The sequence below is a fragment of the Haemaphysalis longicornis genome, unplaced genomic scaffold, assembly GCF_048455015.1.
Source record: "Haemaphysalis longicornis isolate Haplotype H1 unplaced genomic scaffold, Haemaphysalis longicornis Haplotype H1 scaffold_11, whole genome shotgun sequence".
NCBI lineage: Eukaryota > Metazoa > Arthropoda > Arachnida > Ixodida > Ixodidae > Haemaphysalis > Haemaphysalis longicornis.
In genome coordinates, this window is record NW_027526214.1 from 47,145,513 (window position 1) to 47,160,040 (window position 14,528).

A 14,528-nucleotide genomic window follows, 5' to 3' on the forward strand; every position below is an offset into this window, starting at 1 on the left:
CACACCCTCAGAGCCCTTTCGGTCAACTGCACTCCGCACGTTCATGCGCCACCAAATCGCGGACACAACTGTTCAAATTTTTCGCGCATCCTGGGGGCTCACCACTGCCGCAGTCTAGGTCCCAGTACGCGGAAATACGCAAAATGACAAACATTGCACACTTTGTTCTCGCAAAAATCGCCAAAAACAAACGCATCCTCCACTAAAACACATTTCACGTGCTTCGAAGGCACGCCTGCGCTCAACGACTTACGAACATAATGGGCGCGCACAACACTCAAAAAGTCACCCTACGCCAAAACTCTATTCGCGTGCTTTGGGGGCACAAGCAGCCTCACGCTGACAACAAAAACACAAAATCAAAAAACCTACAGCATAACCCACTATGAAACACGTCTGTAACCATCCAAAACACTGAAGCTACGACAAGCTGCCCCAACACGACTAGGCAGCAGATTACACAACGTCCGGGCGGCTCATGTAATCCGCCCCCATTTTACCGAGGTGGGCGGTCCCTTACCCATTAGATCAAAACGGGGGATGGCCGCGTTGGAGTAGTTTATTACGAACTCCCTGTAGTACCCTGGAAAATCGGATAATATTTGTCTGAACTCCAGCAGTAAGTCCCGTGTCCCCTCCGGCTGCCGCTCAGTAAGGCCGGTTCCAACCTCCACGTCCCGAACAGACTGCGATTGGCGTGGTGGCGGGAGCTTCATATCACATGAGTTTCCATCTTCCCAATCTAGTGACCGTTCCTGCCCCTTCCATGCTGGCCTCCGCTTCTCTCGCTTGCTGCTGCTGACTTGACCGACATGCTCATAGCTGTTCCTCAAGGTTGGGTCGCCCTTCTGTTCTTGCACGAGCTCGCTGCGACTAACCCTCGGAATGTAGCCCGTCATCTTAGGTTTCCGGAGCGGCACCACATCTCGACTTTGGGCGCGGGTTACCACGTGGTTTTTCGTCGCGTCGCAGACTCGAGCGTGTAGGCGGTTCCCCTCTCCTGTGGCCGCGGCCCCTTGTCCTGTTTTCTATGGTGCCTCTCAAGCTCGTTGCCTGGTGCCGATGCTTGGAATCTGGACTCCTTGTCCCATTGTGGATCCGTACAATTTACGGATCGGGCTCCCTCAACGTTCCCCAAAACCAGGTCGTACATCGAGTTTTCTAGGCACTTAGCCTTCAGGCGACCGGAAAAGCAGGCGGTGGCAACTGTTATAGAGGCCTCAGGCAGCATTAACCCAGAGCGTTCTAAAAGGCGGACAGGCCATTTCACCGCGGTTAGGTCCTTGTCCGAAACCAGGCCCCGCTTCACGATGACCGTATTGCCGCCCATATGCCTAGGAACGCGGACTTTCCTCTCGCTTACGAACCCCTCCAGGACGTGCAGCAGTTGGTTTTCCGCCGGAGACTCCCCAACAAAATCCGCGCCGACGATTGGGGGCTCCCATCCGTTCTTGAACTCGTCCAACGCCTCCTCCACACAAGCTGAAGTGGATTCCTTTAGAGGTGCCAACTGTTTCTGCGACGCCTCCAGCATCCACCTCCAGCCATGGTGGCCCATTTTGCCACACTTGAAACATTTCGTCTGATCCGCCCCCCGACTGGGATTACCGCGGCGGCAGTCCCACGCGGCAGCACAGGTAGCACTGCCTCGCCTCCGAACCCTTGCTCGTGAGAGGCGCAGGGGCAGGGCCCATTTTTCCCTCTGCTCCGATCGCATCCCCAGCGGCCTTGTGCTTCGGTGCGGCGCGTCTTGCAAAATTGCTCCATCCGCGAGGCTCGACGTATTGCTCCGCCCTCGCCAACAGGTCCGCTAACCCGGCATCATTTCGCTCCTTCAAAAACAGTTCCAGACTCGAGGCGCACACAGACGAAAACTGCTCCCTCAGGAACAACTCGAAAAGGGCCTCATAGGTGTTCGCTGCTCCCGCGAGCTCTACCCACCGATCTAGGAAGTTAAGCCGCCGAGTCACAAACTGAGAGCACGTTTTCTTGTTTAGGGCGTGCTCCTCCAAAAAGTTTCGCAGAACCCTCCTCGGTCATCTGGAATCTCACCATTACGGCGTGCCGCAACTTATCATAATCCGCCCACTCCGCGGTGGACATGCGGCTGAACACACTCAATGGCTCGACACTCAGACAGAGGCTCAGGGCAGCCGCCCTTTGATCCTTAGGCCATTTCTGGAATTTGGCCACGCCTTCTGAACCGTAGGAGGTACGCATTTAAATCGTCGCGTTGCTCATTAAAGGCCTTCATGAATTTATGCGGGCTTATTCTGCTCGTTCCCGAAACGGCAGAGCCCTCTGGCGCGGCGCCGGAAGTTGGGCTCTTACGTTCGCGACGCTGCAACGCGAGCTCATGCTCCCTTTCCATCTCTTGTATTTGTAATTGGGACTCCTCACTTTCTTCCGGAGCTCCCGTTTGAACTCCTTTTGCCTTCTCTGCCGCTCACTTTCCTCCTCGTCTTTCTTTTGCCACTCCCTGTCTTCTTCCCCTCTGCGCCACGCGCGTTCCGCATTCCGCTCGTCCCGGCGTCGTGCCGTCCCCTCCTTTACATACTCTGGCAAATCCTTTCCCTCAAAGCCGACGGCTCGTCCCAGTTCAGTTAGTTTTTCTGTCTCCGCCGTTATTCCCGCTAGATTCAGGCAACAGTACCCTCAAATGACAAAAGCGCACGCCAGCGGCTAGCTTTACTACAAGTGAGCGTCTCCTATTCCAGCAACCTCAACACGTGGCCGACCTGTCCTGCGTGGACGCCACTCATTGTCTCAAACCATTCCCCTGGGTAATTGCGTCCGCTATCAAAAACCAATAAGGAATGGCGCGAGGCAACAGTTATTTATATTTTAGCAGGGTGGCCAGCCCGTGAGATTTCATGTGTGCCGAGATTGCTGGGGTAGATGAAATCACAACGGGGTTGCTCGACAGCATTTTTACTATACAAGTTTACTACACGAACAAAAGATTACAGGGCAACGCCCGACACCAGAAAAAGAAGCCTTCACACTGCAATCGGTAGTGTGCGTGCTGGCACTAATCTTCCGTACACTAAGCGCACGCGCGTGCTGGGAGGGTATCGCATGGCACTAATTAGATAGTAACACAACAAAGGAAAACCAAATAAACAAGGCGGCCACTCCGGCGAAACCCGATCCGCCATGGCCTACTCGCTAACCTTCTACCTCGAACACATAACTCAGGCGTCTGTACGCGACACGTGATACATTTCAGAAGCAAACACTTCTTTAAACCTCGACAACGCAACTACTACAAACCAGACACACAAAAAAAGAATTCTCAACCCGTTACTACAAGCGATGCCAGAAAAAAACAGGAGGAGGTGGATACCTTAATCCGATGCAACAAACAAATATGAAGGGTAGGCGCGGGAAAAGAAAGTCTCTAACGGCGGAAAGTCACGACGAGGTGCCCTCGCCGGGCAGCCGCATTCGTGTTCGGGGCTCCGGGGTGTGGAAGCTGGTCGGCCATGGGACTCGTGGCGATGGGCGAACTCGGGCGTTGGGCCGTGCTCGTTCTGTCACGAGCCTACCGACGGACTTCCGCTAAACCGTGTCACCCCCAGACCCTTCCCCACGTCACAAGTTCAAGAATCTCCAGCCGACTGCACCAAGAGACAGCGTGCGCCCTCTCAAATACCTTTCAGCGGCCGCAAAAGTCTGGCTCTGACGTCATTTTCGATGTTCCTCTTTTCGCCTCCCTCCTCGCGCCCTCCGGCCACTCGCCTTCGTCACCCGCAAGCGTCCGAGTTAGCGATCGTAACGTCACCTCTCGTACCTGCACGTCCGCTGGAATGTGGCAGCCCGCTGTTGTCCTTGCAGCAGGTCCCGTGAAAGAAAGGACTCGATTACAAAGCCGAAGGGGGACCCAGGATTCCAAAGCGCGACGCAAAAATGGCCGACCCTCCTCAGGGAGGGCGTCTTGTCGGCCCCCCGAATGCAAAACTGAAGGGCCTGGCCTGCAGTTCCTGACAATGGAACAAGGTGCAGTTAAACCAGTGCGTTTACATGAAATTTTTTTAGCTATGCACGTAGGTTGGTTCCAAATTCCATGCATTCCCGTTTTTACTTACAAGCACGTTTATATTCCTAAATTCTCTTGTAACGGTACGAAGTTAAATGGACGTTTTCAAGTATGTTTGGCAAGGTATCCCGGTTTGAGTACCGCCACTTAGAACTTTCTATTTATGGCGTGCTCTAAAGGAGTGATAACACCTTATGCCCCTTGATGACCTCGTAATAATTTAGCAAAGGTTTTTTAAAAAAATCTATGGTGTCCTGGCCCTGCAATAGGCACTGAAGAGTTGCTATGCCCTCGGTTGCATCAGAGTAACGATAGTGGAAGTGCCGTGTGACACAAGTGCAATTTAAAAGTGAGGTCATAGTACAGTTGATTTCGTTTGAATTCTTTTTGACTGTGATTGTACGTCTCGTTTTCGTTGGTATGTGGATAGTTTCAGAAATACCTCTAGAACAAACTTATCTGTTTGGCAGAAGTTCGAAATCACCATTCGTAACAAACAAGTACATTTTATTTTAGATTTTCATTTTTTAGTGAGCTGCTCAGTGCACCAGAGTAAGTTGGCGCATAAAGAGTGCCATAAAAGGTAGACCTAAAATCACCAGACGTCTGGTAAACATAGTATGGGGCAGAACTCCTAAATGCAACTGTATTGTATTTATGCTGCTAAAAGTGCTTCACTTTTCCCACTTTATGGTCACAAAGACAAGGACGATGCACTTGTCTTGAATGAGAAACACGTTTATTGGAGCGAACTTGTGCTCCCCTAACAACTCAAAAGAATACAGAGGCGGGGAAGCAGCGGTCAACAAAGTGACTTGCACAGGCGAGTGTCGTCGAATCGAATGCCCCGGCGCCCGCACTGCAGGCGTTTTATCTTTCGGCGCGCATGGTTCTCGAAACATCGATTCGCATCGAGAACATAGTAGATCCAAGAAGATTATTCTGGGATGTTCACGTTAGATCGAAATGCTCTCTCTATCACAACAGAAAACACATGCGGCACAGAAAGAAATAATGGAACACGCGCTTCCCTTGGCGCAGAGATAACACAGAACGGCGCAACCGTGCGGTAAAACTAAAACACAAATAAACAAACCCAATGTATGGTTCGCGGCAATACCCCCCTCTAAGAGTGCATCGACCCGATGCTAACTTAAGCGACAGTCCGAACAAATGAAAATAAAAGTTCGTCATCGTCCGTAGAAAGGTTTTAGGCGAACCACGTGGCCAGCCCAAGTCCATTTATTTTTCTTAACTTGAGCCATGATATCGTCTACTCGATTTTGCTCCCTAATCCAGGCTACTCGTTTTCTGTCCCTAAGTGTTACTCATAACATTATTCGCTCCATGGCACGTTGGGTGGACTTTACCTTTCGTTCTATTTGTTCAGTAAGGCGCGAAATTTCCGCTCCGTATTTCAACACCGGCAGGATGCATTGGTTGAATACCTTTCTTTTTAAGGATAGCGGTAGCTTACTTTTCATTACGGGCCAGTGCTTGCCGAATGCCCCCTCGAAAAGTTGGAAGTCCTAACTTGAGTTCCTCCCTCGCTAACAGAACTAAACCCTGCTTTGGTCATGTTAACAAATATATCCGCACAAAGATCGGCCGTCGTCGTCACGAAGTGCAAAACTATCGAAACTGCTCCCATGCAAAATGATAAATTGCTATACTTATTATTAGAGAAATAGGGTACTTACTTTTGTAGAGTTCTAAATTTAGTTCACTAAAAACTAAAATGTTATCAACTGCACTTCTACCTAGTGAACCCAGTGGACCACAAACGTCCATCGAACATCCGCTGGACATCCGTTGTCGGACATTTGGACGTCCGTCAGACATCCGCAGAAAGCCAGCGGACGTTTTACAGACGTCCGTGGGATGGTCCAATGCAAAGGAATTGGTCATCCTACGAACGTCCGACAGACGTCCCAGCCGGATGTTCCGACATCCGGCGGATGTTTAAAATAGCACATTTCCAAACCGAAATGTACAGGGGACGTCCAGGGGATAACAAAATGCGGATATTGGATGTCCACCGGATGTCCGCTTCTAGTCCTAAATTTTTCGAATCGGGGAGAACCTGCACTCGCTGTAAACCTCGGTGCTTTGTTGATAACATGCCTTGAAGCAACACTCCAGCTTTACGAATACTTGATACAAAAGCCTCTTCTGTAGCTTGTTTTGGCACAGCCCTAATTATACGTGCTTGCCCCATGCACTCTGTGGTCAGACAACTCCACAACCTATTCATATTTCTCTTGCCAAGAGTGCGAACAGTGATGTTACAGAAGCATAATACAGTGGAATGTTGCAAGCTTATTGTCATGACTTTTCAATAAGGACTATGCATACACTGCGGGCTGTTGTGTCAACATATATAAATATGAATAAGTTCTAGTAGGCAGTTACCACCTCGGTGAACAGGATGCTTCAACATGACAGCCCGCACTGTACACATGCTTCTGTATTGAAAAGCGGTTACGACAATAGGCTAACAACTTTTCACGCTAATATGCTACTGCAAGCATCCCTGCTCCCACTCTTGCCAAGAAAAATATGAATAGGGTGTGGATTTTGGAGTCCATATATTGTGTGGTACAAGCATTTATAATTACAGTTTTGCCAAACCAAGCTACAGAAGGGGCTTTTGAATTTAGTATTCTTAAAGCTGGAGTAGTACTTCAAGGCATGTTATCAACAAAGCACTGAAATTTACAGCAAGTACAGGTTCTCAAGTTTACTAGAAAACTGAAACCTACACTATTAAGCTTTATGAATCTATACCGAGTATGTTTGGGATATTTCCATTAAACTGCTAAAGACAGAACTTCCAGCAATGCACGCTAAAGAACAACAAGTTAGCTTGAAAAAGTGAAGTATTGAACAGTTAAGCAGGCTGCTGAAAACAACTATACTGAATGAAATAGATTACATATTTATATGTTGCAAAATATGGCATGCAAAACAGATGAGACAATGTCGCAAAGCTTGAAATTTTTTTATTTAATGCTTTATAACCTCCAATTTAAGTACAACCTTTCATGTGCTCATCACGCTTCATGCCAGGAACATCTAGGCTCAAAATTTCCCCAACTCTTCAGTCAGCACCTGCAAAAGCAAAAGCAACAATTACAGGTTTCTTCTTGGAGCCACCCGACAGAAGAAGTCAAATACATGTAAATTCAAACTTCATGGTTTATTTATTCCTATATAAGGGTACACAAAAAGAATTTTAGCCTGTTTTTGAACTATTTTGGTTGGCGCTAATCTACCGCTAATGCAGATCCGAGCAATTTTCGTCACAGCAACAAGAAAACAAATCAGCACCACTTTTGTTGCTCCTGTCGCAAGTGTGAATGGGCCTTTATACACAATACATTCACACGGTGACTGGAAGCTGCGGAGGGACGTAAATTTGAGCACCGAAACCCTGATTGGCCAGGCTAAATTCTCCCCTGCCCCCACCCCTCATATTTCAATATTTTTAATCACCAAGTAGCCCAACTCCAAGCTTCGCGGTTGAGCATGCCCGAACACGGGCATGATCAACGGCTTTCTTTCGACGAGAGTACGTGCACGTACTGCTGATAGCTTTAAGCGCCTATGTTTGCGAAGAAAAGGTGATTCCCTGAGCGCGTTTTTACACTGTCATTCAAAACGCTTTAATCCAGACATGACTAACTTCGGCACAACGTACGGCTGGTACGGCGTTTGCAGTACACGGAAAGCTAAAGACGATTTCCTCGCCCTCTCCCCACTCACCGGCACTTATAAAAATGTCTTACCTTTCTTTGAGGACGCAAAAAGATGTCTAGAATAAAGCAGCAGGATTTCTTTCTCTAAGATAATCGAAGTTTGTCGGCCCTTCGCAACTCGCACACGACACAGAACACACACGATGGGTTGTCGCCATGGAGGAAAGAATACTCAGGAGAGGCCCTAGCACCCCGATGCATGGCGAAAAGTGTGGAGGAAGTCACGTGAATTTTCTTGAGCCCATGGACAATGTTGCTTACTTGTTTACAACTGCGGCGGCGAAATTTGGGCAAATAGAATGGACAAACTTTTAAGGCGTTTGGTATGTGGCTGCCTCACTACGCTTGCAAACCAACGCAGTCGCTACGACAAAACTCTGCCACAAAACTCTGCTACAAAAAACTCTGCCATCGGAGGCGTCTGCGTTCGCCATCCCGCGAGCCTGTTGCTATGACGACGACCAACGCTACTTTACCAGGCTTAAGAGCTGAAAAATCGTCCTTCTATCTCAAAAACGAAGGCCATTTTTCGATTGAAACTTTATGTGAGAGTTAGAATGGGCAAATTGAAAGCGAAATCAGCAGCTTAGAAGATGACATCGCACCGAGGAATTACCGACGAAGCTGTTTTCGCTTCGAAGCGGGAGGGCAGGGTGACGCCATGTTAGTCAAATCAAACCGGAGACAGCAAAGGATGATGGGATAGAGTGCTGGGCTCCGTGGGCTCAAGTCATGGCGGGACTCGGCTTCATAAATGTGACGTCAAGGCCTCTCCTAACCTTTTCTTTCCTCCATGGTTGTCGCTGTCGCACACAAAAGCGAATGGCTATGGCTGTACGGCTTGACGTGTCTTGACCAGTGTTGGCTTTGCATCGCAAAAAAAAAAACTTTAGTCACACACAAAAAAAATACTTTTAAGCCTAATTAGCAGCAAATCAAACAATACAACATTGTACATCCACCCAACTGTTTTTATAAAACTTTACGAGATCTGCTGTCGTTCTTTTTTTGAATTCGTTCAGCCCGCAACGAGTTACTTTTGCGCGAGCCAGAAAGGCGCGAGGGTTACAGTTATTGCAATTGTTTCTGAGCTTACGAATTGTTTGCCTCCCGCTGCAGGCAGCAAGAATATAGATAACATAATTAACGCGATGCTCATTACGATAAGTTACAAACAAGACCAAGGAATATTGCTTCAACCATACAGACGTACGATGGGCGTCCAGCGGACGTTATTGATGGGACCATAGTAAACGTCCATGCACAAACGTAGCTCGGACGTCCGTCGGACCAAATTGAACGGATATTCACGTTTCCCAGAAAAATACATCCGAAGTACGTCCACCAGACGTCGAGCGCGGGACTTGGACGTTCGGCTGTAAAACGGACGTCCTACGGATATCTGTGGTCCAATGGGAAAGTACCCAACTGCTGTACGAAGGTAACTTTTTCGCGCTTCAGTGCCTCATCTAGCTTTAAAACCTGCCATACGATACGCTTGCAATCCGATCCTCGGGGTGTGGTGAGGTGAAAGTTACTGAACAAATATTCTCAAAGCTGTCTGCACGTAAATACGCAGAAAAAAAAACAGTTTATTATTGATCGCCACACGTGCGCGGTTCGTTCCCGCCAAAAAGAAAAAACCCGGCTGATAGCCAAGGCGCTGGCTTACCAAAGCTGATTTTCGATATCATACAAGTAAACAGCCGTTCCACTCACTGTGAAAGCTGTCGGAAGTGCAGAGCATTGATTCGCAATAATAGGCTGTGGCGCCGCCGCCGTTGTCCGCTCACTCTTACCACCAATCACGCTCTTCGCCGCCCTGTCTCCTTCCACTCCTACGTCGCGAACCATACATTGGGTTTGTTTATCTGTGTTTTGCTTTTACCGACCGGCTGCGCCGGTCTTTGTTATCTCTGCGCCAGGGGAAGCGCGTGTTCCACTCTTTCTTTCTGTGCAGCATGTGTTATCTGTTGTGATAAAGAGAGCATTCCGATCTAACGTGAACAGCCCAGAATAATCTTCTTGGATCTACTATGTTCTCGATGCGAATCGACGTTTCGAGAACCACGCGCCCCGAAAGATAAAAAGCCTGCAGTGTGGGCGCGGGGGCATTTGATTCGACGACACTCGCCTGTGCAAGTCACTTTGTTGATCGCTGCTTCGCCGCCTCTGTATTCTTTTGAGTTGTTGGGGGAGCGCAAGTTCGCTCCAATAAACGTGTTTCTCATTCAAGACAACTGCATCGTCCTTGTCTTCGTGACATCTGGTTAAGTGCTGGGTACACACCCTTCATGCCCACTACAACCTCGGGAAGCCGCCAAGCCAGTCCAACAAGAGCCAGCCTCCACCTGCAAGATTTACCATCCGAGTGCGGTCTACTACCGGAGAAGACGAAGAAGGAAGACGTCGCAACCAGCACTATGCTCAACCAAGCCAATCCGCCTGTCGTTCTGCAGCAGCCACGGGAACCGCCATCATTCGGAGGAGCCCCGCAGAAGAAACTGGAGCGCGTCCGGAAATTCAACAGGTGGGACGACGCAGAAACGTTCCGGCACGTTTTCTTTTACTTGGAAGATTCGGCTCGCACTTGGTTAGAGAACCACGAGAGCTCCTTGACAAACTGGGCTCAGTTCAAAAGCGAGTTCACTAAGACCTTCACTACCGTGGTCAGAAAAGAACGCGCAGAGGTTTTACTTGAAACTCGAACGCAGCACCCACACGAAGGGGTAGTGATCTTTGTTGAGGAGATGAAGAGGTTGTTTCGACGTGCGGATCCGGAGATGACAGAAGAAATACACTAAGGTTTCTCGTGCGAGGGGTAAAGCAGAAGCTTTTTGCTTGCCTTGTCCGCAATCCTCCCAAGACGGTGGCCGAATTTTCGTCTGAGGCGGCCGCTGTGGAGAAGACGCTCCAAGTTCGAACGAGGCAGTACGATCGCCCGGTCAACGTGCTGGTTTCCGAGACGATCGGTGCCGGGGCTCCAAGCTCCGACACACTGCGTGAGACCATCCGAGCAGTGGTCAGGGAGGAGCTCCGGAAGCTTTTTCCGACGACACCGCAACCTCAAGTGGTTTCCCTGACTGACGTCACCCGCGAAGAGGTCCAACACGCTTTGGGCACTTCTATGCCATCCGACGCACCCCCCGAGGCACAGGCGATGACCTACTCCGCGGCTGTACGTCGACCCCGCCCTGATCCAACCCGTCTACAAGAAGCTCCAGCGTACCGCCGTCCACTGTCGCCGCCGTCCCCACTGTCGCCGCCGTCGGCCGTACCGCCGTACACAGCCCAAACCCAGACGCCGTGGAAGACTGACGTTTGGGGAACGCCAGATCATCGTCCGCTGTGCTATCATTGCGGAGAGGCCGATCACATCTATCGTCGCTGCCCGTACAGGAGACTCGGACTGCGTGGTTTCTCCGTCGACGCCCCACGCCCCCGACCCGGCCAGCGCCCTACCAAGATCGATTAATACCTGTCCAACACCAACCGAGGACCACCCCGCTCACACCGATCGCCGTCGCCCTACCCATACCAGCCGCCTAACCGCCGTAGCAATGCTGATTTCGCACGTGGAAGGTCCCCCAGCCCACGCGGGGGAAAGTAAAACCAGCAACTTCTGGAGGTGAAGTTTCTCTGTGGCGAAAAACTGGAAACCCTCCAACGACGCAAGGACGCGCTGAAGACAGTGATTCACGACATGCCCTCATCCCGACGACCCGGCCTAACCATGACGAGACTCCCGAACACGACGACAGCTACACGGCGCGACGCGTACCCGACCTGACCGAGATGTCCGTTGAGACGACGACGACAACGACGATGCACAGTGCCCTACCGTCAACACGTAAAAGCAGAGATACGACGCCCCGACGAACCCGGAACTCGAGGAAGACTGCATCTGACGTCAAGGTGTCCATCGACGGCTTTGACGTAGTCGCCCTCATAGACACGAGAGCTGACTACTCGGTAATGAGCGGACCTTTTGCGTCTAAACTGAAAAAAGTTAGGACCAGATGGGACGGTCCGCAAATACGCACAGCAGGAGGCCACCTCGTGACGCCAAGTGGAAAGTGCACATCGCGCGTCACCATAGACGGCATAACGCACCCTGCGGCGTTCGTCGTTCTGCCTAACTGCTCCCGCGACGTAATTTTTGGAATGTACTTTTTGATGGACAACGGTGCAATAATCGATCTGCAGACTAAGTCAATAACTTTTTCCCCCCATCACTCCATGACGCCGGAACATAACCCCGAACGACGTGCTGCTGTAAGGATTGCCGATGATCATGTCACCGTGCCACCCCGCGCAAGCTTGATGGTCGCAGTCTACTGTGAAGATGCTGCTCCTGACGTCGACGCTATCGTAGACACTGATCAAAGGGTGCTTCTCGACCGTGGTGTGTCTGTCGCAAGAGGCAATGCGCGCTTCAAGGAACACCAATCCCACATTTTGGTTAGTAATTTGTGCGAGGAGTACCAGCAGTTAAACAAGGGCGCGGCAATTGCATTCCTCAAAGAAACGCAAAAAGCAAGTGACGTGATAGCGGTCACCGACTTTGAACGCACACCCGTAGAAACCTTCAAGCTCCGGCAGCCTTTCGACGTTAATCTGGCGCTACCGCAAGAACAACGGTACAAATTATTGGCTTTGCTGCGTCGCTATAGCGAATGTTTTTCGTCGAGCGCAAAACTACGTCATACCCCTCTAGCGAAGCACGGAATAATAACCGAAGATGGAGCCCGACCTACCCGACAGTCACCGTACCGCGTCTCTTCACACGAACGGGAAACCATCCGGACTCAAGTCGACAACACGCTCAGCGACGACATTATATAGCCATCGAAAAGCCCCTGGGCTGCGCCCGTCGTACTCGTAAAGAAAAAAGACGGCACATTAAGGTTTTGCGTTGACTACCGGCGACTGAACAAAACACAAATAAACAAACCCAATGTATGGTTCGCGGCAATATCTTGTCTACAATACATGATAAAGCTAATATTTGGGTTATGATTTCTGCTGCATTTATCAGGCAGTTCCTGATGGTGCACACCAACGTCGTGTGGAGACTGTACTAAAGTTTCGCTTTTCACGTATGTAAAAAAATGGTGTCTCTTCTTTTTGTTTAGTGCTGATAAGTTTTCAAATCGAGATTCAGAAATGCTTGATGCCCGGGACAGATCAGCGGTGGTGGCTCTCAGCTTGCTACAGTAGAGGAGGCCGTCCACAGTTCTTTATTTTTATTTGCCTCAAGTAAATGTATCTACCACAACCGTACTGCCGGCGAACGAACTGTCTCAATATTACGTTGTCATGCTCATAAACTCAAACCAACAATTACTCAAACTGATGGTTTCTTCTTAGTTTTATAATCATCTTATAGCCTTCTTGTTTGGTTCGGTTGCTCGACGCATGATAAAAGCGGCTATTGATTACTCAAACTTGGCAGTGACTGGTGTGTGCATTTTATTCTGTCAGCAGGCGTCGCACAAATTTGAAACAAGTTATATTTCACTCCAGCGTCATGCCTAAAATGGTGGTGCCGATCATCTTAGAAGCCACAGCAATGTGTGTATACCAACATGACAAACCTAAACTCTGTCAAGGAAAGTGGTTTCATATCGGTAAGTATTTCCGTATTTTCACTTCGCGTCCCGACATTACAGCTGCCCTAAGTACAAAAGGCTCCAGTAAGCCTGAAAGGCGAATTGGGGTAACGGCAACATAATGCAAGTACCGCAGCACTTGGTCTTCTTCAAGTACTCTTAACTCTTATTGATCAGCCGTTTGTTATATAAATACGAACTGAGATCAAAGAGCTTAGACATACCTTTATTATTTTATTCTAAAGCATTGCGAGTAACAATAAAAACGCGAATCACTGGCTAAAAACAAAACGGATAAAGGAATTGTTTTCGTTTCGTTACGGAAAGTAAGACTTCTGGCGTAAAGTCTAAAACGTCTAGTATTTTCTTGCTTTTAAAAGTTATTTGGCCGGCGCCTCTTTTTTAATGTAATATTTCATTCCAACAAGAAACATCACGCCACGCGAGTACAAGGCCTTGGTAAGGTAAAGTACTCCTGCTCGCAATACACCAAAATTCTACAATTCTCTCCTGGGGTCATTTTAAATCCTTACTCTAAAGCCTTGGCGAACAAGGTTCCTTTATCATATCTTTTATTCTCAGGAGTGGTTGCTCAAACTCCTTTTTAATATTTATGACGTCAGCGACCACCTGTGCCTAATCAATGGTGTCTTGCTGCCGTAGGCCTATTCTTTGTGTTTAAATACGTAGGTTAAGGGTAATTCCATGCGAAACGTCCAAGCCCATAAATCGAACATGTGTTATTTTATGGCAGTTGCCGCATAAGTGTAGGAGGTATGCACAGAGTATTTTAGCCAAACAAAGGTTTTCTGTTTTGTGAGCACTCCTTCAAAATTCTGCAAACACACAAAATGTTACTAGAGATTCTAAACTTTATATAAAAAGTTAAAATATGTAGAATAGGTTTTGAATATTGCCTATCGCTTCTACTAATCGCTTCGGCATATCGCTTCTGCTTGTGTACCTATCGCTTTTTATGGGCAAACCAACTCCTCAACTTATGTCAGACAACATGGAGATTCCTAGTTCATGAAGGGGTCACATTAAATGCAGGAAATAACTTTGGACAAGCCGCCTCCTGCCTGGGCGGAGTGACCTCGATGTACGGCTGGAGCAAAT